General features: G+C 48.0%; 24 non-coding genes across 24 annotated transcripts; all 24 read left to right on the top strand.

Annotated features, from left to right (window-relative positions):
- The first annotated feature begins 926 nt into the window (after positions 1–926).
- trnac-gca (transfer RNA cysteine (anticodon GCA)) lies at positions 927–998 on the top strand. The gene has a single exon. It is a non-coding gene; the product is annotated as a tRNA-Cys (tRNA).
- A 455-nt stretch (positions 999–1,453) lies between these two features.
- Positions 1,454–1,525, top strand: trnac-gca (transfer RNA cysteine (anticodon GCA)). Its single transcript has one exon. It is a non-coding gene; the product is annotated as a tRNA-Cys (tRNA).
- Positions 1,526–2,528: 1,003 nt separating this feature from the next.
- trnac-gca (transfer RNA cysteine (anticodon GCA)) lies at positions 2,529–2,600 on the top strand. Its single transcript has one exon. It is a non-coding gene; the product is annotated as a tRNA-Cys (tRNA).
- A 993-nt stretch (positions 2,601–3,593) lies between these two features.
- trnac-gca (transfer RNA cysteine (anticodon GCA)) lies at positions 3,594–3,666 on the top strand. The gene has a single exon. It is a non-coding gene; the product is annotated as a tRNA-Cys (tRNA).
- Positions 3,667–4,669: 1,003 nt separating this feature from the next.
- trnac-gca (transfer RNA cysteine (anticodon GCA)) lies at positions 4,670–4,741 on the top strand. Its single transcript has one exon. It is a non-coding gene; the product is annotated as a tRNA-Cys (tRNA).
- Positions 4,742–5,196: 455 nt separating this feature from the next.
- On the top strand, positions 5,197–5,268 carry trnac-gca (transfer RNA cysteine (anticodon GCA)). The gene has a single exon. It is a non-coding gene; the product is annotated as a tRNA-Cys (tRNA).
- A 1,003-nt stretch (positions 5,269–6,271) lies between these two features.
- Positions 6,272–6,343, top strand: trnac-gca (transfer RNA cysteine (anticodon GCA)). Its single transcript has one exon. It is a non-coding gene; the product is annotated as a tRNA-Cys (tRNA).
- Positions 6,344–7,336: 993 nt separating this feature from the next.
- On the top strand, positions 7,337–7,409 carry trnac-gca (transfer RNA cysteine (anticodon GCA)). Its single transcript has one exon. It is a non-coding gene; the product is annotated as a tRNA-Cys (tRNA).
- A 1,003-nt stretch (positions 7,410–8,412) lies between these two features.
- Positions 8,413–8,484, top strand: trnac-gca (transfer RNA cysteine (anticodon GCA)). Its single transcript has one exon. It is a non-coding gene; the product is annotated as a tRNA-Cys (tRNA).
- Positions 8,485–8,939: 455 nt separating this feature from the next.
- Positions 8,940–9,011, top strand: trnac-gca (transfer RNA cysteine (anticodon GCA)). Its single transcript has one exon. It is a non-coding gene; the product is annotated as a tRNA-Cys (tRNA).
- A 1,003-nt stretch (positions 9,012–10,014) lies between these two features.
- trnac-gca (transfer RNA cysteine (anticodon GCA)) lies at positions 10,015–10,086 on the top strand. The gene has a single exon. It is a non-coding gene; the product is annotated as a tRNA-Cys (tRNA).
- Positions 10,087–11,078: 992 nt separating this feature from the next.
- trnac-gca (transfer RNA cysteine (anticodon GCA)) lies at positions 11,079–11,150 on the top strand. Its single transcript has one exon. It is a non-coding gene; the product is annotated as a tRNA-Cys (tRNA).
- A 992-nt stretch (positions 11,151–12,142) lies between these two features.
- On the top strand, positions 12,143–12,214 carry trnac-gca (transfer RNA cysteine (anticodon GCA)). The gene has a single exon. It is a non-coding gene; the product is annotated as a tRNA-Cys (tRNA).
- Positions 12,215–13,220: 1,006 nt separating this feature from the next.
- trnac-gca (transfer RNA cysteine (anticodon GCA)) lies at positions 13,221–13,292 on the top strand. Its single transcript has one exon. It is a non-coding gene; the product is annotated as a tRNA-Cys (tRNA).
- A 455-nt stretch (positions 13,293–13,747) lies between these two features.
- On the top strand, positions 13,748–13,819 carry trnac-gca (transfer RNA cysteine (anticodon GCA)). The gene has a single exon. It is a non-coding gene; the product is annotated as a tRNA-Cys (tRNA).
- Positions 13,820–15,352: 1,533 nt separating this feature from the next.
- trnac-gca (transfer RNA cysteine (anticodon GCA)) lies at positions 15,353–15,425 on the top strand. Its single transcript has one exon. It is a non-coding gene; the product is annotated as a tRNA-Cys (tRNA).
- A 994-nt stretch (positions 15,426–16,419) lies between these two features.
- trnac-gca (transfer RNA cysteine (anticodon GCA)) lies at positions 16,420–16,491 on the top strand. The gene has a single exon. It is a non-coding gene; the product is annotated as a tRNA-Cys (tRNA).
- A 467-nt stretch (positions 16,492–16,958) lies between these two features.
- Positions 16,959–17,030, top strand: trnac-gca (transfer RNA cysteine (anticodon GCA)). Its single transcript has one exon. It is a non-coding gene; the product is annotated as a tRNA-Cys (tRNA).
- Positions 17,031–17,485: 455 nt separating this feature from the next.
- Positions 17,486–17,557, top strand: trnac-gca (transfer RNA cysteine (anticodon GCA)). Its single transcript has one exon. It is a non-coding gene; the product is annotated as a tRNA-Cys (tRNA).
- A 985-nt stretch (positions 17,558–18,542) lies between these two features.
- trnac-gca (transfer RNA cysteine (anticodon GCA)) lies at positions 18,543–18,614 on the top strand. Its single transcript has one exon. It is a non-coding gene; the product is annotated as a tRNA-Cys (tRNA).
- Positions 18,615–19,081: 467 nt separating this feature from the next.
- Positions 19,082–19,153, top strand: trnac-gca (transfer RNA cysteine (anticodon GCA)). Its single transcript has one exon. It is a non-coding gene; the product is annotated as a tRNA-Cys (tRNA).
- Positions 19,154–19,608: 455 nt separating this feature from the next.
- Positions 19,609–19,680, top strand: trnac-gca (transfer RNA cysteine (anticodon GCA)). The gene has a single exon. It is a non-coding gene; the product is annotated as a tRNA-Cys (tRNA).
- Positions 19,681–20,683: 1,003 nt separating this feature from the next.
- On the top strand, positions 20,684–20,755 carry trnac-gca (transfer RNA cysteine (anticodon GCA)). Its single transcript has one exon. It is a non-coding gene; the product is annotated as a tRNA-Cys (tRNA).
- A 994-nt stretch (positions 20,756–21,749) lies between these two features.
- trnac-gca (transfer RNA cysteine (anticodon GCA)) lies at positions 21,750–21,822 on the top strand. Its single transcript has one exon. It is a non-coding gene; the product is annotated as a tRNA-Cys (tRNA).
- The last annotated feature ends 328 nt before the right edge of the window (positions 21,823–22,150 follow it).

The raw sequence follows: 22,150 nt of genomic DNA, 5'->3' as shown, positions 1-22,150 counted from the left end.
GGGGGGGTGTTTTGCTACCACAGCAAGGTTCCTTCTACGATGAACACCTCAAAGACACAAAGATCCGTGTTGCATCGTGAGATGTTGCAAAACATGCACTGCAGCCCCGAAACGAGAGCATGAAAGCGTTGCACGTACATACGGTCAGCGCGGATGCACTCTATGAGTGCATCTGCGCAATATCTTCCGTCCATCTGAACTCTACCACTCAGCCATTTCCATTTCCGATGCAAATGCCATTGAAGTCAGACAGTCATTTTGGAGTTAGGTTCCACATACAAAACATCTGTACTGCACGTAAACTGTTGAAAGGCACAGACAACAGAGTTGTTTCAGACAATTGTCACTGTAGTATGTGGAAAGTGTAAACATGCACCGCAGTCTTCCAGTGGGGTTGTAGCTCAGTGGAGCATTTGACTGCAGATCAAGAGGTCCCCAGTTCAAATCTGGGTGCCCCCTTTACACAAGCAACTTCCCGGCACTGGAGCGGCTTTTCAAGTAACTGCCGTTGCCCCTCCTGCACAGGAAACACTGAAGGAGGGGTGTTTTGCTACCACAGCAAGGTTCCTTCTACGATGAACACCTCAAAGACACGAAGATCCGTGTTGCATCGTGAGATGTTGCAAAACATGCACTGCAGCGCTGAAACGAGAGCATGAAAGCATCGCACGTGCATATGGTCAGCGCGGATGCACTCGATGAGTGCATCTGCGCAATATCTTCCGTCCATCTGAACTCTACCACTCAGCCATTTCCATTTCCGATGCAAATGCCATTGAAGTCAGACAGTCATTTTGGAGTTAGGTTCCACATACAAAACATCTGTGCTGCACGTAAACTGTTGAAAGGCACAGACAAAAGAGTTGTTTTCGACAATTGTCACTGTAGTATGTGGAAAGTATAAACATGCACCGCAGTTTTCCGTTGGGGGTATAGCTCAGTGGTAGAGCATTTGACTGCAGATCAAGAGGTCCCCAGTTCAAATCTGAGTGCCCCCTTTTTAGAAGCAACTTCCCTGCACTGGAGCGGCTTTTCAAGTAACTGCCGTTGCCCATCCTGCACAGGAAACACTGAAGGGGGGGTGTTTTGCTACCACAGCAAGGTTCCTTCTACGATGAACACCTCAAAGACACGAAGATCCGTGTTGCATCGTGAGATGTTGCAAAACATGCACTGCAGCGCTGAAACGAGAGCATGAAAGCATTGCACGTGCATATGGTCAGCGCCGAGGTCATCGGAGCAATATCTTCCGTCCATCTGGACTCTACCACTCAGCCATTTCCATTTCCGATGCAAATGCCATTGAAGTCAGACAGTCATTTTGGAGTTAGGTTCCACATACAAAACATCTGTGCTGCACGTAAACTGTTGAAAGGCGCAGACAAGAGAGTTGTTTTAGACAATTGTCACTGTAGTATGTGGAAAGTGTAAACATGCACCGCAGTTTTCTGTTGGGGGTATAGCTCAGTGGTAGAGCATTTGACTGCAGATCAAGAGGTCCCCAGTTCAAATCTGAGTGCCCCCTTTTTAGAAGCAACTTCCCGGCACTGGAGCGGCTTTTCAAGTAACTGCCGTTGCCCATCCTGCACAGGAAACACTGAAGGAGGGGTGTTTTGCTACCACAGCAAGGTTCCTTCTACGATGAACACCTCAAAGACACAAAGATCCGTGTTGCATCGTGAGATGTTGCAAAACATGCACTGCAGCCCCGAAACGAGAGCATGAAAGCGTTGCACGTACATACGGTCAGCGCGGATGCACTCTATGAGTGCATCTGCGCAATATCTTCCGTCCATCTGAACTCTACCACTCAGCCATTTCCATTTCCGATGCAAATGCCATTGAAGTCAGACAGTCATTTTGGAGTTAGGTTCCACATACAAAACATCTGTGCTGCACGTAAACTGTTGAAAGGCACAGACAACAGAGTTGTTTTAGACAATTGTCACTGTAGCATGTGGAAAGTGTAAACATGCACCGCAGTTTTCCAGTGGGGGTGTCGCTCAGTGGAGCATTTGACTGCAGATCAAGAGGTCCCCAGTTCAAATCTGGGTGCCCCCTTTACACAAGCAACTTCCCGGCACTGGAGCGGCTTTTCAAGTAACTGCCGTTGCCCCTCCTGCACAGGAAACACTGAAGGAGGGGTGTTTTGCTCCCACAGCAAGGTTCCTTCTACGATGAACACCTCAAAGACACGAAGATCCGTGTTGCATCGTGAGATGTTGCAAAACATGCACTGCAGCGCTGAAACGAGAGCATGAAAGCATCGCACGTGCATATGGTCAGCGCGGATGCACTCGATGAGTGCATCTGCGCAATATCTTCCGTCCATCTGAACTCTACCACTCAGCCATTTCCATTTCCGATGCAAATGCCATTGAAGTCAGACAGTCATTTTGGAGTTAGGTTCCACATACAAAACATCTGTGCTGCACGTAAACTGTTGAAAGGCACAGACAAAAGAGTTGTTTTCGACAATTGTCACTGTAGTATGTGGAAAGTATAAACATGCACCGCAGTTTTCAGTTGGGGGTATAGCTCAGTGGTAGAGCATTTGACTGCAGATCAAGAGGTCCCCAGTTCAAATCTGGGTGCCCCCTTTATACAAGCAACTTCCCTGCACTGGAGCGGCTTTTCAAGTAACTGCCGTTGCCCCTCCTGCACAGGAAACACTGAAGGAGGGGTGTTTTGCTACCACAGCAAGGTTCCTTCTACGATGAACACCTCAAGACACAAAGATCCGTGTTGCATCGTGAGATGTTGCAAAACATGCACTGCAGCGCAGAAACGAGAGCATGAAAGCGTTGCACGTGCATCCGGTCAGCGCGGATGCACTCTATGAGTGCATCTGCGCAATATCTTCCGTCCATCTGAACTCTACCACTCAGCCATTTCCATTTCCGATGCAAATGCCATTGAAGTCAGACAGTCATTTTGGTGTTAGGTTCCACATACAAAACATCTGTGCTGCACGTAAACTGATGAAAGGCGCAGACAAGAGAGTTGTTTTAGACAATTGTCATTGTAGTATGTGGAAAGTGTAAACATGCACCGCCGTTTTCTCGTGGGAGTATAGCTCAGTGGTAGAGCATTTGACTGCAGATCCAGATGTCCCCAGTACAAATCTGGGTGCCCCCTTTATACAAGCAACTTCCCTGCACTGGAGCGGCTTTTCAAGTAACTGCCGTTGCCCCTCCTGCACGGGAAACACTGAAGGAGGGGTGTTTTGCTACCACAGCAAGGTTCCTTCTACGATGAACACCTCAAAGACACGAAGATCCGTGTTGCATCGTGAGATGTTGCAAAACATGCACTGCAGCGCTGAAACGAGAGCATGAAAGCATTGCACGTGCATACGGTCAGCGCCGAGGTCATCGGAGCAATATCTTCCGTCCATCTGGACTCTACCACTCAGCCATTTCCATTTCCGATGCAAATGCCATTGAAGTCAGACAGTCATTTTGGAGTTAGGTTCCATATACAAAACATCTGTGCTGCACGTAAACTGTTGAAAGGCGCAGACAAGAGAGTTGTTTTAGACAATTGTCACTGTAGTATGTGGAAAGTGTAAACATGCACCGCAGTTTGCTGTTGGGGGTATAGCTCAGTGGTAGAGCATTTGACTGCAGATCAAGAGGTCCCCCAGTTCAAATCTGGGTGCCCCCTTTATAGAAGCAACTTCCCTGCACTGGAGCGGCTTTTCAAGTATCTGCCGTTGCCCATCCTGCACAGGAAACACTGAAGGGGGGGTGTTTTGCTACCACAGCAAGGTTCCTTCTACGATGAACACCTCAAAGACACAAAGATCCGTGTTGCATCGTGAGATGTTGCAAAACATGCACTGCAGCCCCGAAACGAGAGCATGAAAGCGTTGCACGTACATACGGTCAGCGCGGATGCACTCTATGAGTGCATCTGCGCAATATCTTCCGTCCATCTGAACTCTACCACTCAGCCATTTCCATTTCCGATGCAAATGCCATTGAAGTCAGACAGTCATTTTGGAGTTAGGTTCCACATACAAAACATCTGTACTGCACGTAAACTGTTGAAAGGCACAGACAACAGAGTTGTTTCAGACAATTGTCACTGTAGTATGTGGAAAGTGTAAACATGCACCGCAGTCTTCCAGTGGGGTTGTAGCTCAGTGGAGCATTTGACTGCAGATCAAGAGGTCCCCAGTTCAAATCTGGGTGCCCCCTTTACACAAGCAACTTCCCGGCACTGGAGCGGCTTTTCAAGTAACTGCCGTTGCCCCTCCTGCACAGGAAACACTGAAGGAGGGGTGTTTTGCTACCACAGCAAGGTTCCTTCTACGATGAACACCTCAAAGACACGAAGATCCGTGTTGCATCGTGAGATGTTGCAAAACATGCACTGCAGCGCTGAAACGAGAGCATGAAAGCATCGCACGTGCATATGGTCAGCGCGGATGCACTCGATGAGTGCATCTGCGCAATATCTTCCGTCCATCTGAACTCTACCACTCAGCCATTTCCATTTCCGATGCAAATGCCATTGAAGTCAGACAGTCATTTTGGAGTTAGGTTCCACATACAAAACATCTGTGCTGCACGTAAACTGTTGAAAGGCACAGACAAAAGAGTTGTTTTCGACAATTGTCACTGTAGTATGTGGAAAGTATAAACATGCACCGCAGTTTTCCGTTGGGGGTATAGCTCAGTGGTAGAGCATTTGACTGCAGATCAAGAGGTCCCCAGTTCAAATCTGAGTGCCCCCTTTTTAGAAGCAACTTCCCTGCACTGGAGCGGCTTTTCAAGTAACTGCCGTTGCCCATCCTGCACAGGAAACACTGAAGGGGGGGTGTTTTGCTACCACAGCAAGGTTCCTTCTACGATGAACACCTCAAAGACACGAAGATCCGTGTTGCATCGTGAGATGTTGCAAAACATGCACTGCAGCGCTGAAACGAGAGCATGAAAGCATTGCACGTGCATATGGTCAGCGCCGAGGTCATCGGAGCAATATCTTCCGTCCATCTGGACTCTACCACTCAGCCATTTCCATTTCCGATGCAAATGCCATTGAAGTCAGACAGTCATTTTGGAGTTAGGTTCCACATACAAAACATCTGTGCTGCACGTAAACTGTTGAAAGGCGCAGACAAGAGAGTTGTTTTAGACAATTGTCACTGTAGTATGTGGAAAGTGTAAACATGCACCGCAGTTTTCTGTTGGGGGTATAGCTCAGTGGTAGAGCATTTGACTGCAGATCAAGAGGTCCCCAGTTCAAATCTGAGTGCCCCCTTTTTAGAAGCAACTTCCCGGCACTGGAGCGGCTTTTCAAGTAACTGCCGTTGCCCATCCTGCACAGGAAACACTGAAGGAGGGGTGTTTTGCTACCACAGCAAGGTTCCTTCTACGATGAACACCTCAAAGACACAAAGATCCGTGTTGCATCGTGAGATGTTGCAAAACATGCACTGCAGCCCCGAAACGAGAGCATGAAAGCGTTGCACGTACATACGGTCAGCGCGGATGCACTCTATGAGTGCATCTGCGCAATATCTTCCGTCCATCTGAACTCTACCACTCAGCCATTTCCATTTCCGATGCAAATGCCATTGAAGTCAGACAGTCATTTTGGAGTTAGGTTCCACATACAAAACATCTGTGCTGCACGTAAACTGTTGAAAGGCACAGACAACAGAGTTGTTTTAGACAATTGTCACTGTAGCATGTGGAAAGTGTAAACATGCACCGCAGTTTTCCAGTGGGGGTGTCGCTCAGTGGAGCATTTGACTGCAGATCAAGAGGTCCCCAGTTCAAATCTGGGTGCCCCCTTTACACAAGCAACTTCCCGGCACTGGAGCGGCTTTTCAAGTAACTGCCGTTGCCCCTCCTGCACAGGAAACACTGAAGGAGGGGTGTTTTGCTCCCACAGCAAGGTTCCTTCTACGATGAACACCTCAAAGACACGAAGATCCGTGTTGCATCGTGAGATGTTGCAAAACATGCACTGCAGCGCTGAAACGAGAGCATGAAAGCATCGCACGTGCATATGGTCAGCGCGGATGCACTCGATGAGTGCATCTGCGCAATATCTTCCGTCCATCTGAACTCTACCACTCAGCCATTTCCATTTCCGATGCAAATGCCATTGAAGTCAGACAGTCATTTTGGAGTTAGGTTCCACATACAAAACATCTGTGCTGCACGTAAACTGTTGAAAGGCACAGACAAAAGAGTTGTTTTCGACAATTGTCACTGTAGTATGTGGAAAGTATAAACATGCACCGCAGTTTTCAGTTGGGGGTATAGCTCAGTGGTAGAGCATTTGACTGCAGATCAAGAGGTCCCCAGTTCAAATCTGGGTGCCCCCTTTATACAAGCAACTTCCCTGCACTGGAGCGGCTTTTCAAGTAACTGCCGTTGCCCCTCCTGCACAGGAAACACTGAAGGAGGGGTGTTTTGCTACCACAGCAAGGTTCCTTCTACGATGAACACCTCAAGACACAAAGATCCGTGTTGCATCGTGAGATGTTGCAAAACATGCACTGCAGCGCAGAAACGAGAGCATGAAAGCGTTGCACGTGCATCCGGTCAGCGCGGATGCACTCTATGAGTGCATCTGCGCAATATCTTCCGTCCATCTGAACTCTACCACTCAGCCATTTCCATTTCCGATGCAAATGCCATTGAAGTCAGACAGTCATTTTGGTGTTAGGTTCCACATACAAAACATCTGTGCTGCACGTAAACTGATGAAAGGCGCAGACAAGAGAGTTGTTTTAGACAATTGTCATTGTAGTATGTGGAAAGTGTAAACATGCACCGCCGTTTTCTCGTGGGAGTATAGCTCAGTGGTAGAGCATTTGACTGCAGATCCAGATGTCCCCAGTACAAATCTGGGTGCCCCCTTTATACAAGCAACTTCCCTGCACTGGAGCGGCTTTTCAAGTAACTGCCGTTGCCCCTCCTGCACGGGAAACACTGAAGGAGGGGTGTTTTGCTACCACAGCAAGGTTCCTTCTACGATGAACACCTCAAAGACACGAAGATCCGTGTTGCATCGTGAGATGTTGCAAAACATGCACTGCAGCGCTGAAACGAGAGCATGAAAGCATTGCACGTGCATACGGTCAGCGCCGAGGTCATCGGAGCAATATCTTCCGTCCATCTGGACTCTACCACTCAGCCATTTCCATTTCCGATGCAAATGCCATTGAAGTCAGACAGTCATTTTGGAGTTAGGTTCCATATACAAAACATCTGTGCTGCACGTAAACTGTTGAAAGGCGCAGACAAGAGAGTTGTTTTAGACAATTGTCACTGTAGTATGTGGAAAGTGTAAACATGCACCGCAGTTTGCTGTTGGGGGTATAGCTCAGTGGTAGAGCATTTGACTGCAGATCAAGAGGTCCCCCAGTTCAAATCTGGGTGCCCCCTTTATAGAAGCAACTTCCCTGCACTGGAGCGGCTTTTCAAGTATCTGCCGTTGCCCATCCTGCACAGGAAACACTGAAGGGGGGGTGTTTTGCTACCACAGCAAGGTTCCTTCTACGATGAACACCTCAAAGACACAAAGATCCGTGTTGCATCGTGAGATGTTGCAAAACATGCACTGCAGCCCCGAAACGAGAGCATGAAAGCGTTGCACGTACATACGGTCAGCGCGGATGCACTCTATGAGTGCATCTGCGCAATATCTTCCGTCCATCTGAACTCTACCACTCAGCCATTTCCATTTCCGATGCAAATGCCATTGAAGTCAGACAGTCATTTTGGAGTTAGGTTCCACATACAAAACATCTGTACTGCACGTAAACTGTTGAAAGGCACAGACAACAGAGTTGTTTCAGACAATTGTCACTGTAGTATGTGGAAAGTGTAAACATGCACCGCAGTCTTCCAGTGGGGTTGTAGCTCAGTGGAGCATTTGACTGCAGATCAAGAGGTCCCCAGTTCAAATCTGGGTGCCCCCTTTACACAAGCAACTTCCCGGCACTGGAGCGGCTTTTCAAGTAACTGCCGTTGCCCCTCCTGCACAGGAAACACTGAAGGAGGGGTGTTTTGCTACCACAGCAAGGTTCCTTCTACGATGAACACCTCAAAGACACGAAGATCCGTGTTGCATCGTGAGATGTTGCAAAACATGCACTGCAGCGCTGAAACGAGAGCATGAAAGCATCGCACGTGCATATGGTCAGCGCGGATGCACTCGATGAGTGCATCTGCGCAATATCTTCCGTCCATCTGAACTCTACCACTCAGCCATTTCCATTTCCGATGCAAATGCCATTGAAGTCAGACAGTCATTTTGGAGTTAGGTTCCACATACAAAACATCTGTGCTGCACGTAAACTGTTGAAAGGCACAGACAAAAGAGTTGTTTTCGACAATTGTCACTGTAGTATGTGGAAAGTATAAACATGCACCGCAGTTTTCCGTTGGGGGTATAGCTCAGTGGTAGAGCATTTGACTGCAGATCAAGAGGTCCCCAGTTCAAATCTGAGTGCCCCCTTTTTAGAAGCAACTTCCCTGCACTGGAGCGGCTTTTCAAGTAACTGCCGTTGCCCATCCTGCACAGGAAACACTGAAGGGGGGGTGTTTTGCTACCACAGCAAGGTTCCTTCTACGATGAACACCTCAAAGACACGAAGATCCGTGTTGCATCGTGAGATGTTGCAAAACATGCACTGCAGCGCTGAAACGAGAGCATGAAAGCATTGCACGTGCATATGGTCAGCGCCGAGGTCATCGGAGCAATATCTTCCGTCCATCTGGACTCTACCACTCAGCCATTTCCATTTCCGATGCAAATGCCATTGAAGTCAGACAGTCATTTTGGAGTTAGGTTCCACATACAAAACATCTGTGCTGCACGTAAACTGTTGAAAGGCGCAGACAAGAGAGTTGTTTTAGACAATTGTCACTGTAGTATGTGGAAAGTGTAAACATGCACCGCAGTTTTCTGTTGGGGGTATAGCTCAGTGGTAGAGCATTTGACTGCAGATCAAGAGGTCCCCAGTTCAAATCTGAGTGCCCCCTTTTTAGAAGCAACTTCCCGGCACTGGAGCGGCTTTTCAAGTAACTGCCGTTGCCCATCCTGCACAGGAAACACTGAAGGAGGGGTGTTTTGCTACCACAGCAAGGTTCCTTCTACGATGAACACCTCAAAGACACAAAGATCCGTGTTGCATCGTGAGATGTTGCAAAACATGCACTGCAGCCCCGAAACGAGAGCATGAAAGCGTTGCACGTACATACGGTCAGCGCGGATGCACTCTATGAGTGCATCTGCGCAATATCTTCCGTCCATCTGAACTCTACCACTCAGCCATTTCCATTTCCGATGCAAATGCCATTGAAGTCAGACAGTCATTTTGGAGTTAGGTTCCACATACAAAACATCTGTGCTGCACGTAAACTGTTGAAAGGCACAGACAACAGAGTTGTTTTAGACAATTGTCACTGTAGCATGTGGAAAGTGTAAACATGCACCGCAGTTTTCCAGTGGGGGTGTCGCTCAGTGGAGCATTTGACTGCAGATCAAGAGGTCCCCAGTTCAAATCTGGGTGCCCCCTTTACACAAGCAACTTCCCGGCACTGGAGCGGCTTTTCAAGTAACTGCCGTTGCCCCTCCTGCACAGGAAACACTGAAGGAGGGGTGTTTTGCTCCCACAGCAAGGTTCCTTCTACGATGAACACCTCAAAGACACGAAGATCCGTGTTGCATCGTGAGATGTTGCAAAACATGCACTGCAGCGCTGAAACGAGAGCATGAAAGCATCGCACGTGCATATGGTCAGCGCGGATGCACTCGATGAGTGCATCTGCGCAATATCTTCCGTCCATCTGAACTCTACCACTCAGCCATTTCCATTTCCGATGCAAATGCCATTGAAGTCAGACAGTCATTTTGGAGTTAGGTTCCACATACAAAACATCTGTGCTGCACGTAAACTGTTGAAAGGCACAGACAAAAGAGTTGTTTTCGACAATTGTCACTGTAGTATGTGGAAAGTATAAACATGCACCGCAGTTTTCAGTTGGGGGTATAGCTCAGTGGTAGAGCATTTGACTGCAGATCAAGAGGTCCCCAGTTCAAATCTGGGTGCCCCCTTTATACAAGCAACTTCCCTGCACTGGAGCGGCTTTTCAAGTAACTGCCGTTGCCCCTCCTGCACAGGAAACACTGAAGGAGGGGTGTTTTGCTACCACAGCAAGGTTCCTTCTACGATGAACACCTCAAGACACAAAGATCCGTGTTGCATCGTGAGATGTTGCAAAACATGCACTGCAGCGCAGAAACGTGAGCATGAAAGCGTTGCACGTGCATCCGGTCAGCGCGGATGCACTCTATGAGTGCATCTGCGCAATATCTTCCGTCCATCTGAACTCAACCACTCAGCCATTTCCATTTCCGATGCAAATGCCATTGAAGTCAGACAGTCATTTTGGTGTTAGGTTCCACATACAAAACATCTGTGCTGCACGTAAACTGATGAAAGGCGCAGACAAGAGAGTTGTTTTAGACAATTGTCATTGTAGTATGTGGAAAGTGTAAACATGCACCGCCGTTTTCTCGTGGGAGTATAGCTCAGTGGTAGAGCATTTGACTGCAGATCCAGATGTCCCCAGTACAAATCTGGGTGCCCCCTTTATACAAGCAACTTCCCTGCACTGGAGCGGCTTTTCAAGTAACTGCCGTTGCCCCTCCTGCACGGGAAACACTGAAGGAGGGGTGTTTTGCTACACAGCAAGGTTCCTTCTACGATGAACACCTCAAAGACACGAAGATCCGTGTTGCATCGTGAGATGTTGCAAAACATGCACTGCAGCGCTGAAACGAGAGCATGAAAGCATTGCACGTGCATACGGTCAGCGCCGAGGTCATCGGAGCAATATCTTCCGTCCATCTGGACTCTACCACTCAGCCATTTCCATTTCCGATGCAAATGCCATTGAAGTCAGACAGTCATTTTGGAGTTAGGTTCCACAAACAAAACATCTGTGCTGCACGTAAACTGTTGAAAGGCGCAGACAAGAGAGTTGTTTTAGACAATTGTCACTGTAGTATGTGGAAAGTGTAAACATGCACCGCAGTTTTCTGTTGGGGGTATAGCTCAGTGGTGGAGCGTTTGACTGCAGATCAAGAGGTCCCCAGTTCAAATCTGGGTGCCCCCTTTATAGAAGCGACTTCGCGGCACTGGAGCGGCTTTTCAAGTAACTGCCGTTGCCCCTCCTGCACAGGAAACACTGAAGGAGGGGTGTTTTGCTACCACAGCAAGGTTCCTTCTACGATGAACACCTCAAGACACAAAGATCCGTGTTGCATCGTGAGATGTTGCAAAACATGCACTGCAGCGCAGAAACGTGAGCATGAAAGCGTTGCACGTGCATCCGGTCAGCGCGGATGCACTCTATGAGTGCATCTGCGCAATATCTTCCGTCCATCTGAACTCTACCACTCAGCCATTTCCATTTCCGATGCAAATGCCATTGAAGTCAGACAGTCATTTTGGTGTTAGGTTCCACATACAAAACATCTGTGCTGCACGTAAACTGATGAAAGGCGCAGACAAGAGAGTTGTTTTAGACAATTGTCATTGTAGTATGTGGAAAGTGTAAACATGCACCGCCGTTTTCTCGTGGGAGTATAGCTCAGTGGTAGAGCATTTGACTGCAGATCCAGATGTCCCCAGTACAAATCTGGGTGCCCCCTTTATACAAGCAACTTCCCTGCACTGGAGCGGCTTTTCAAGTAACTGCCGTTGCCCCTCCTGCACGGGAAACACTGAAGGAGGGGTGTTTTGCTACACAGCAAGGTTCCTTCTACGATGAACACCTCAAAGACACGAAGATCCGTGTTGCATCGTGAGATGTTGCAAAACATGCACTGCAGCGCTGAAACGAGAGCATGAAAGCATTGCACGTGCATACGGTCAGCGCCGAGGTCATCGGAGCAATATCTTCCGTCCATCTGGACTCTACCACTCAGCCATTTCCATTTCCGATGCAAATGCCATTGAAGTCAGACAGTCATTTTGGAGTTAGGTTCCACAAACAAAACATCTGTGCTGCACGTAAACTGTTGAAAGGCGCAGACAAGAGAGTTGTTTTAGACAATTGTCACTGTAGTATGTGGAAAGTGTAAACATGCACCGCAGTTTTCTGTTGGGGGTATAGCTCAGTGGTAGAGCATTTGACTGCAGATCAAGAGGTCCCCAGTTCAAATCTGGGTGCCCCCTTTATAGAAGCGACTTCGCGGCACTGGAGCGGCTTTTCAAGTAACTGCCGTTGCCCATCCTGCACAGGAAACACTGAAGGAGGGGTGTTTTGCTACCACAGCAAGGTTCCTTCTACGATGAACACCTCAAAGACACAAAGATCCGTGTTGCATCGTGAGATGTTGCAAAACATGCACTGCAGCCCCGAAACGAGAGCATGAAAGCGTTGCACGTACATTCGGTCAGCGCGGATGCACTCTATGAGTGCATCTGCGCAATATCTTCCGTCCATCTGAACTCTACCACTCAGCCATTTCCATTTCCGATGCAAATGCCATTGAAGTCAGACAGTCATTTTGGAGTTAGGTTCCACATACAAAACATCTGTGCTGCACGTAAACTGATGAAAGGCGCAGACAAGAGAGTTGTTTTAGACAATTGTCATTGTAGTATGTGGAAAGTGTAAACATGCACCGCCGTTTTCTCGTGGGAGTATAGCTCAGTGGTAGAGCATTTGACTGCAGATCCAGATGTCCCCAGTACAAATCTGGGTGCCCCCTTTATACAAGCAACTTCCCTGCACTGGAGCGGCTTTTCAAGTAACTGCCGTTGCCCATCCTGCACAGGAAACACTGAAGGAGGGGTGTTTTGATACCACAGCAAGGTTCCTTCTACGATGAACACCTCAAAGACACAAAGATCCGTGTTGCATCGTGAGATGTTGCAAAACATGCACTGCAGCGCTGAAACGAGAGCATGAAAGCATCGCACGTGCATATGGTCAGCGCGGATGCACTCGATGAGTGCATCTGCGCAATATCTTCCGTCCATCTGAACTCTACCACTCAGCCATTTCCATTTCCGATGCAAATGCCATTGAAGTCAGACAGTCATTTTGGAGTTAGGTTCCACATACAAAACATCTGTGCTGCACGTAAACTGTTGAAAGGCACAGACAAAAGAGTTGTTTTCGACAATTGTCACTGTAGTATGTGGAAAGTATAAACATGCACCGCAGTTTTCCGTTGGGGGTATAGCTCAGTGGTAGAGCATTTGACTGCAGATCAAGAGGTCCCCAGTTCAAATCTGAGTGCCCCCTTTTTAGAAGCAACTTCCCTGCACTGGAGCGGCTTTTCAAGTAACTGCCGTTGCCCATCCTGCACAGGAAACACTGAAGGGGGGGTGTTTTGCTACCACAGCAAGGTTCCTTCTACGATGAACACCTCAAAGACACGAAGATCCGTGTTGCATCGTGAGATGTTGCAAAACATGCACTGCAGCGCTGAAACGAGAGCATGAAAGCATTGCACGTGCATACGGTCAGCGCCGAGGTCATCGGAGCAATATCTTCCGTCCATCTGGACTCTACCACTCAGCCATTTCCATTTCCGATGCAAATGCCATTGAAGTCAGACAGTCATTTTGGAGTTAGGTTCCACATACAAAACATCTGTGCTGCACGTAAACTGTTGAAAGGCGCAGACAAGAGAGTTGTTTTAGACAATTGTCACTGTAGTATGTGGAAAGTGTAAACATGCACCGCAGTTTTCTGTTGGGGGTATAGCTCAGTGGTAGAGCATTTGACTGCAGATCAAGAGGTCCCCAGTTCAAATCTGAGTGCCCCCTTTTTAGAAGCAACTTCCCGGCACTGGAGCGGCTCTTCAAGTAACTGCCGTTGCCCATCCTGCACAGGAAACACTGAAGGAGGGGTGTTTTGCTACCACAGCAAGGTTCCTTCTACGATGAACACCTCAAAGACACAAAGATCCGTGTTGCATCGTGAGATGTTGCAAAACATGCACTGCAGCGCTGAAACGAGAGCATGAAAGCATCGCACGTGCATATGGTCAGCGCGGATGCACTCGATGAGTGCATCTGCGCAATATCTTCCGTCCATCTGAACTCTACCACTCAGCCATTTCCATTTCCGATGCAAATGCCATTGAAGTCAGACAGTCATTTTGGAGTTAGGTTCCACATACAAAACATCTGTGATGCACGTAAACTGTTGAAAGGCACAGACAAAAGAGTTGTTTTCGACAATTGTCACTGTAGTATGTGGAAAGTATAAACATGCACCGTAGTTTTCAGTTGGGGGTATAGCTCAGTGGTAGAGCATTTGACTGCAGATCAAGAGGTCCCCAGCCCAAATCTGGGTGCCCCCTTTATACAAGCAACTTCCCTGCACTGGAGCGGCTTTTCAAGTAACTGCCGTTGCCCCTCCTGCACAGGAAACACTGAAGGAGGGGTGTTTTGCTACCACAGCAAGGTTCCTTCTACGATGAACACCTCAAAGACACAAAGATCCGTGTTGCATCGTGAGATGTTGCAAAACATGCACTGCAGCCCCGAAACGAGAGCATGAAAGCGTTGCACGTACATTCGGTCAGCGCGGATGCACTCTATGAGTGCATCTGCGCAATATCTTCCGTCCATCTGAACTCTACCACTCAGCCATTTCCATTTCCGATGCAAATGCCATTGAAGTCAGACAGTCATTTTGGAGTTAGGTTCCACATACAAAACATCTGTGCTGCACGTAAACTGATGAAAGGCGCAGACAAGAGAGTTGTTTTAGACAATTGTCATTGTAGTATGTGGAAAGTGTAAACATGCACCGCCGTTTTCTCGTGGGAGTATAGCTCAGTGGTAGAGCATTTGACTGCAGATCCAGATGTCCCCAGTACAAATCTGGGTGCCCCCTTTATACAAGCAACTTCCCTGCACTGGAGCGGCTTTTCAAGTAACTGCCGTTGCCCATCCTGCACAGGAAACACTGAAGGAGGGGTGTTTTGATACCACAGCAAGGTTCCTTCTACGATGAACACCTCAAAGACACGAAGATCCGTGTTGCATCGTGAGATGTTACAAAACATGCACTGCAGCGCTGAAACGAGAGCATGAAAGCATTGCACGTGCATACGGTCAGCGCCGAGGTCATCGGAGCAATATCTTCCGTCCATCTGGACTCTACCACTCAGCCATTTCCATTTCCGATGCAAATGCCATTGAAGTCAGACAGTCATTTTGGAGTTAGGTTCCACATACAAAACATCTGTACTGCACGTAAACTGTTGAAAGGCGCAGACAAGAGAGTTGTTTTAGACAATTGTCACTGTAGTATGTGGAAAGTGTAAACATGCACCGCAGTTTGCTGTTGGGGGTATAGCTCAGTGGTAGAGCATTTGACTGCAGATCAAGAGGTCCCCCAGTTCAAATCTGGGTGCCCCCTTTATAGAAGCAACTTCCCTGCACTGGAGCGGCTTTTCAAGTAACTGCCGTTGCCCATCCTGCACAGGAAACACTGAAGGGGGGGTGTTTTGCTACCACAGCAAGGTTCCTTCTACGATGAACACCTCAAAGACACAAAGATCCGTGTTGCATCGTGAGATGTTGCAAAACATGCACTGCAGCCCCGAAACGAGAGCATGAAAGCGTTGCACGTACATACGGTCAGCGCGGATGCACTCTATGAGTGCATCTGCGCAATATCTTCCGTCCATCTGAACTCTACCACTCAGCCATTTCCATTTCCGATGCAAATGCCATTGAAGTCAGACAGTCATTTTGGAGTTAGGTTCCACATACAAAACATCTGTACTGCACGTAAACTGTTGAAAGGCACAGACAACAGAGTTGTTTTAGACAATTGTCACTGTAGTATGTGGAAAGTGTAAACATGCACCGCCGTTTTCTCGTGGGAGTATAGCTCAGTGGTAGAGCATTTGACTGCAGATCCAGATGTCCCCAGTACAAATCTGGGTGCCCCCTTTATACAAGCAACTTCCCTGCACTGGAGCGGCTTTTCAAGTAACTGCCGTTGCCCATCCTGCACAGGAAACACTGAAGGTGGTGTGTTTTGCTACCACAGCAAGGTTCCTTCTACGATGAACACCTCAAAGACACAAAGATCCGTGTTGCATCGTGAGATGTTGCAAAACATGCACTGCAGCGCAGAAACGAGAGCATGAAAGCGTTGCACGTGCATACGGTCAGCGCCGAGTTCATCGGAGCAATATCTTCCGTCCATCTGAACTCTACCACTCAGCCATTTCCATTTCCGATGCAAATGCCATTGAAGTCAGACAGTCATTTTGGAGTTAGGTTCCACATACAAAACATCTGTGCTGCACGTAAACTGTTGAAAGGCACAGACAAAAGAGTTGTTTTCGACAATTGTCACTGTAGTATGTGGAAAGTATAAACATGCACCGCAGTTTGCTGTTGGGGGTATAGCTCAGTGGTAGAGCATTTGACTGCAGATCAAGAGGTCCCCAGTTCAAATCTGGGTGCCCCCTTTATACAAGCAACTTCCCTGCACTGGAGCGGCTTTTCAAGTAACTGCCGTTGCCCATCCTGCACAGGAAACACTGAAGGAGGGGTGTTTTGCTACCACAGCAAGGTTCCTTCTACGATGAACACCTCAAAGACACGAAGATCCGTGTTGCATCGTGAGATGTTGCAAAACATGCACTGCAGCGCAGAAACGAGAGCATGAAAGCGTTGCATGTGCATCCGGTCAGCGCGGATGCACTCTATGAGTGCATCTGCGCAATATCTTCCGTCCATCTGAACTCTACCACTCAGCCATTTCCATTTCCGATGCAAATGCCATTGAAGTCAGACAGTCATTTTGGAGTTAGGTTCCACATACAAAACATCTGTGCTGCACGTAAACTGTTGAAAGGCACAGACAAAAGAGTTGTTTTCGACAATTGTCACTGTAGTATGTGGAAAGTATAAACATGCACCGCAGTTTTCCCTTGGGGGTATAGCTCAGTGGTAGAGCATTTGACTGCAGATCAAGAGGTCCCCAGTTCAAATCTGAGTGCCCCCTTTTTAGAAGCAACTTCCCTGCACTGGAGCGGCTTTTCAAGTAACTGCCGTTGCCCATCCTGCACAGGAAACACTGAAGGTGGTGTGTTTTGCTACCACAGCAAGGTTCCTTCTACGATGAACACCTCAAAGACACGAAGATCCGTGTTGCATCGTGAGATGTTGCAAAACATGCACTGCAGCGCTGAAACGAGAGCATGAAAGCATTGCACGTGCATACGGTCAGCGCCGAGGTCATCGGAGCAATATCTTCCGTCCATCTGGACTCTACCACTCAGCCATTTCCATTTCCGATGCAAATGCCATTGAAGTCAGACAGTCATTTTGGAGTTAGGTTCCATATACAAAACATCTGTGCTGCACGTAAACTGTTGAAAGGCGCAGACAAGAGAGTTGTTTTAGACAATTGTCACTGTAGTATGTGGAAAGTGTAAACATGCACCGCCGTTTTCTCGTGGGAGTATAGCTCAGTGGTAGAGCATTTGACTGCAGATCAAGAGGTCCCCAGTTCAAATCTGGGTGCCCCCTTTATAGAAGCAACTTCCCGGCACTGGAGCGGCTTTTCAAGTAACTGCCGTTGCCCATCCTGCACAGGAAACACTGAAGGAGGGGTGTTTTGCTACCACAGCAAGGTTCCTTCTACGATGAACACCTCAAAGACACAAAGATCCGTGTTGCATCGTGAGATGTTGCAAAACATGCACTGCAGCCCCGAAACGAGAGCATGAAAGCGTTGCACGTACATACGGTCAGCGCGGATGCACTCTATGAGTGCATCTGCGCAATATCTTCCGTCCATCTGAACTCTACCACTCAGCCATTTCCATTTCCGATGCAAATGCCATTGAAGTCAGACAGTCATTTTGGAGTTAGGTTCCACATACAAAACATCTGTGCTGCACGTAAACTGATGAAAGGCGCAGACAAGAGAGTTGTTTTAGACAATTGTCATTGTAGTATGTGGAAAGTGTAAACATGCACCGCCGTTTTCTCGTGGGAGTATAGCTCAGTGGTAGAGCATTTGACTGCAGATCCAGATGTCCCCAGTACAAATCTGGGTGCCCCCTTTATGCAAGCAACTTCCCTGCACTGGAGCGGCTTTTCAAGTGACTGCCGTTGCACAGGAAACACTGAAGGAGGGGTGTTTTGCTACCACAGCAAGGTTCCTTCTTTGATGAACACCTCAAAGACACAAAGATCCGTGTTGCATCGTGAGATGTTGCAAAACATGCACTGCATCGCCGAAACGAGAGCATGAAAGCATTGCACGTGCATACGGTCAGCGCCGAGGTCATCGGAGCAATATCTTCCGTCCATCTGGACTCTACCACTCAGCCATTTCCATTTCCGATGCAAATGCCATTGAAGTCAGACAGTCATTTTGGAGTTAGGTTCCACAAACAAAACATCTGTGCTGCACGTAAACTGTTGAAAGGCACAGACAAAAGAGTTGTTTTCGACAATTGTCACTGTAGTATGTGGAAAGTATAAACATGCACCGCAGTTTGCTGTTGGGGGTATAGCTCAGTGGTAGAGCATTTGAGTGCAAATCAAGAGGTCCCCAGTTCAAATCTGGGTGCCCCCTTTATACAAGCAACTTCCCTGCACTGGAGCGGCTTTTCAAGTAACTGCCGTTGCCCATCCTGCACAGGAAACACTGAAGGAGGGGTGTTTTGCTACCACAGCAAGGTTCCTTCTACGATGAACACCTCAAAGACACGAAGATCCGTGTTGCATCGTGAGATGTTGCAAAACATGCACTGCAGCGCAGAAACGAGAGCATGAAAGCGTTGCATGTGCATCCGGTCAGCGCGGATGCACTCTATGAGTGCATCTGCGCAATATCTTCCGTCCATCTGAACTCTACCACTCAGCCATTTCCATTTCCGATGCAAATGCCATTGAAGTCAGACAGTCATTTTGGAGTTAGGTTCCACATACAAAACATCTGTGCTGCACGTAAACTGTTGAAAGGCACAGACAAAAGAGTTGTTTTCGACAATTGTCACTGTAGTATGTGGAAAGTATAAACATGCACCGCAGTTTTCCCTTGGGGGTATAGCTCAGTGGTAGAGCATTTGACTGCAGATCAAGAGGTCCCCAGTTCAAATCTGAGTGCCCCCTTTTTAGAAGCAACTTCCCTGCACTGGAGCGGCTTTTCAAGTAACTGCCGTTGCCCATCCTGCACAGGAAACACTGAAGGTGGTGTGTTTTGCTACCACAGCAAGGTTCCTTCTACGATGAACACCTCAAAGACACGAAGATCCGTGTTGCATCGTGAGATGTTGCAAAACATGCACTGCAGCGCTGAAACGAGAGCATGAAAGCATTGCACGTGCATACGGTCAGCGCCGAGGTCATCGGAGCAATATCTTCCGTCCATCTGGACTCTACCACTCAGCCATTTCCATTTCCGATGCAAATGCCATTGAAGTCAGACAGTCATTTTGGAGTTAGGTTCCATATACAAAACATCTGTGCTGCACGTAAACTGTTGAAAGGCGCAGACAAGAGAGTTGTTTTAGACAATTGTCACTGTAGTATGTGGAAAGTGTAAACATGCACCGCCGTTTTCTCGTGGGAGTATAGCTCAGTGGTAGAGCATTTGACTGCAGATCAAGAGGTCCCCAGTTCAAATCTGGGTGCCCCCTTTACACAAGCAACTTCCCGGCACTGGAGCGGCTTTTCAAGTAACTGCCGTTGCCCATCCTGCACAGGAAACACTGAAGGAGGGGTGTTTTGCTACCACAGCAAGGTTCCTTCTACGATGAACACCTCAAAGACACAAAGATCCGTGTTGCATCGTGAGATGTTGCAAAACATGCACTGCAGCCCCGAAACGAGAGCATGAAAGCGTTGCACGTACATACGGTCAGCGCGGATGCACTCTATGAGTGCATCTGCGCAATATCTTCCGTCCATCTGAACTCTACCACTCAGCCATTTCCATTTCCGATGCAAATGCCATTGAAGTCAGACAGTCATTTTGGAGTTAGGTTCCACATACAAAACATCTGTGCTGCACGTAAACTGTTGAAAGGCACAGACAACAGAGTTGTTTTAGACAATTGTCACTGTAGTATGTGGAAAGTGTAAACATGCACCGCAGTTTTCCAGTGGGGGTGTCGCTCAGTGGAGCATTTGACTGCAGATCAAGAGGTCCCCAGTTCAAATCTGGGTGCCCCCTTTACACAAGCAACTTCCCGGCACTGGAGCGGCTTTTCAAGTGACTGCCGTTGCCCCTCCTGCACAGGAAACACTGAAGGAGGGGTGTTTTGCTACTACAGCAAGGTTCCTTCTACGATGAACACCTCAAAGACACGAAGATCCGTGTTGCATCATGAGATGTTGCAAAACATGCACTGCAGCGCTGAAACGAGAGCATGAAAGCATCGCACGTGCATATGGTCAGCGCGGATGCACTCGATGAGTGCATCTGCGCAATATCTTCCGTCCATCTGAACTCTACCACTCAGCCATTTCCATTTCCGATGCAAATGCCATTGAAGTCAGACAGTCATTTTGGAGTTAGGTTCCACATACAAAACATCTGTGCTGCACGTAAACTGTTGAAAGGCACAGACAAAAGAGTTGTTTTCGACAATTGTCACTGTAGTATGTGGAAAGTATAAACATGCACCGTAGTTTTCAGTTGGGGGTATAGCTCAGTGGTAGAGCATTTAACTGCAGATCAAGAGGTCCCCAGTTCAAATCTGGGTGCCCCCTTTATACAAGCAACTTCCCTGCACTGGAGCGGCTTTTCAAGTAACTGCCGTTGCCCCTCCTGCACAGGAAACACTGAAGGAGGGGTGTTTTGCTACCACAGCAAGGTTCCTTCTACGATGAACACCTCAAAGACACAAAGATCCGTGTTGCATCGTGAGATGTTGCAAAACATGCACTGCAGCCCCGAAACGAGAGCATGAAAGCGTTGCACGTACATTCGGTCAGCGCGGATGCACTCTATGAGTGCATCTGCGCAATATCTTCCGTCCATCTGAACTCTACCACTCAGCCATTTCCATTTCCGATGCAAATGCCATTGAAGTCAGACAGTCATTTTGGAGTTAGGTTCCACATACAAAACATCTGTGCTGCACGTAAACTGATGAAAGGCGCAGACAAGAGAGTTGTTTTAGACAATTGTCATTGTAGTATGTGGAAAGTGTAAACATGCACCGCCGTTTTCTCGTGGGAGTATAGCTCAGTGGTAGAGCATTTGACTGCAGATCCAGATGTCCCCAGTACAAATCTGGGTGCCCCCTTTATACAAGCAACTTCCCTGCACTGGAGCGGCTTTTCAAGTAACTGCCGTTGCCCATCCTGCACAGGAAACACTGAAGGAGGGGTGTTTTGATACCACAGCAAGGTTCCTTCTACGATGAACACCTCAAAGACACGAAGATCCGTGTTGCATCGTGAGATGTTACAAAACATGCACTGCAGCGCTGAAACGAGAGCATGAAAGCATTGCACGTGCATACGGTCAGCGCCGAGGTCATCGGAGCAATATCTTCCGTCCATCTGGACTCTACCACTCAGCCATTTCCATTTCCGATGCAAATGCCATTGAAGTCAGACAGTCATTTTGGAGTTAGGTTCCACATACAAAACATCTGTACTGCACGTAAACTGTTGAAAGGCGCAGACAAGAGAGTTGTTTTAGACAATTGTCACTGTAGTATGTGGAAAGTGTAAACATGCACCGCAGTTTGCTGTTGGGGGTATAGCTCAGTGGTAGAGCATTTGACTGCAGATCAAGAGGTCCCCCAGTTCAAATCTGGGTGCCCCCTTTATAGAAGCAACTTCCCTGCACTGGAGCGGCTTTTCAAGTAACTGCCGTTGCCCATCCTGCACAGGAAACACTGAAGGGGGGGTGTTTTGCTACCACAGCAAGGTTCCTTCTACGATGAACACCTCAAAGACACAAAGATCCGTGTTGCATCGTGAGATGTTGCAAAACATGCACTGCAGCCCCGAAACGAGAGCATGAAAGCGTTGCACGTACATACGGTCAGCGCGGATGCACTCTATGAGTGCATCTGCGCAATATCTTCCGTCCATCTGAACTCTACCACTCAGCCATTTCCATTTCCGATGCAAATGCCATTGAAGTCAGAC

This window comes from Chiloscyllium punctatum, chromosome 42 (assembly GCF_047496795.1).
Source record: "Chiloscyllium punctatum isolate Juve2018m chromosome 42, sChiPun1.3, whole genome shotgun sequence".
NCBI lineage: Eukaryota > Metazoa > Chordata > Chondrichthyes > Orectolobiformes > Hemiscylliidae > Chiloscyllium > Chiloscyllium punctatum.
This window is presented reverse-complemented; position numbering and strand designations above follow the sequence as displayed.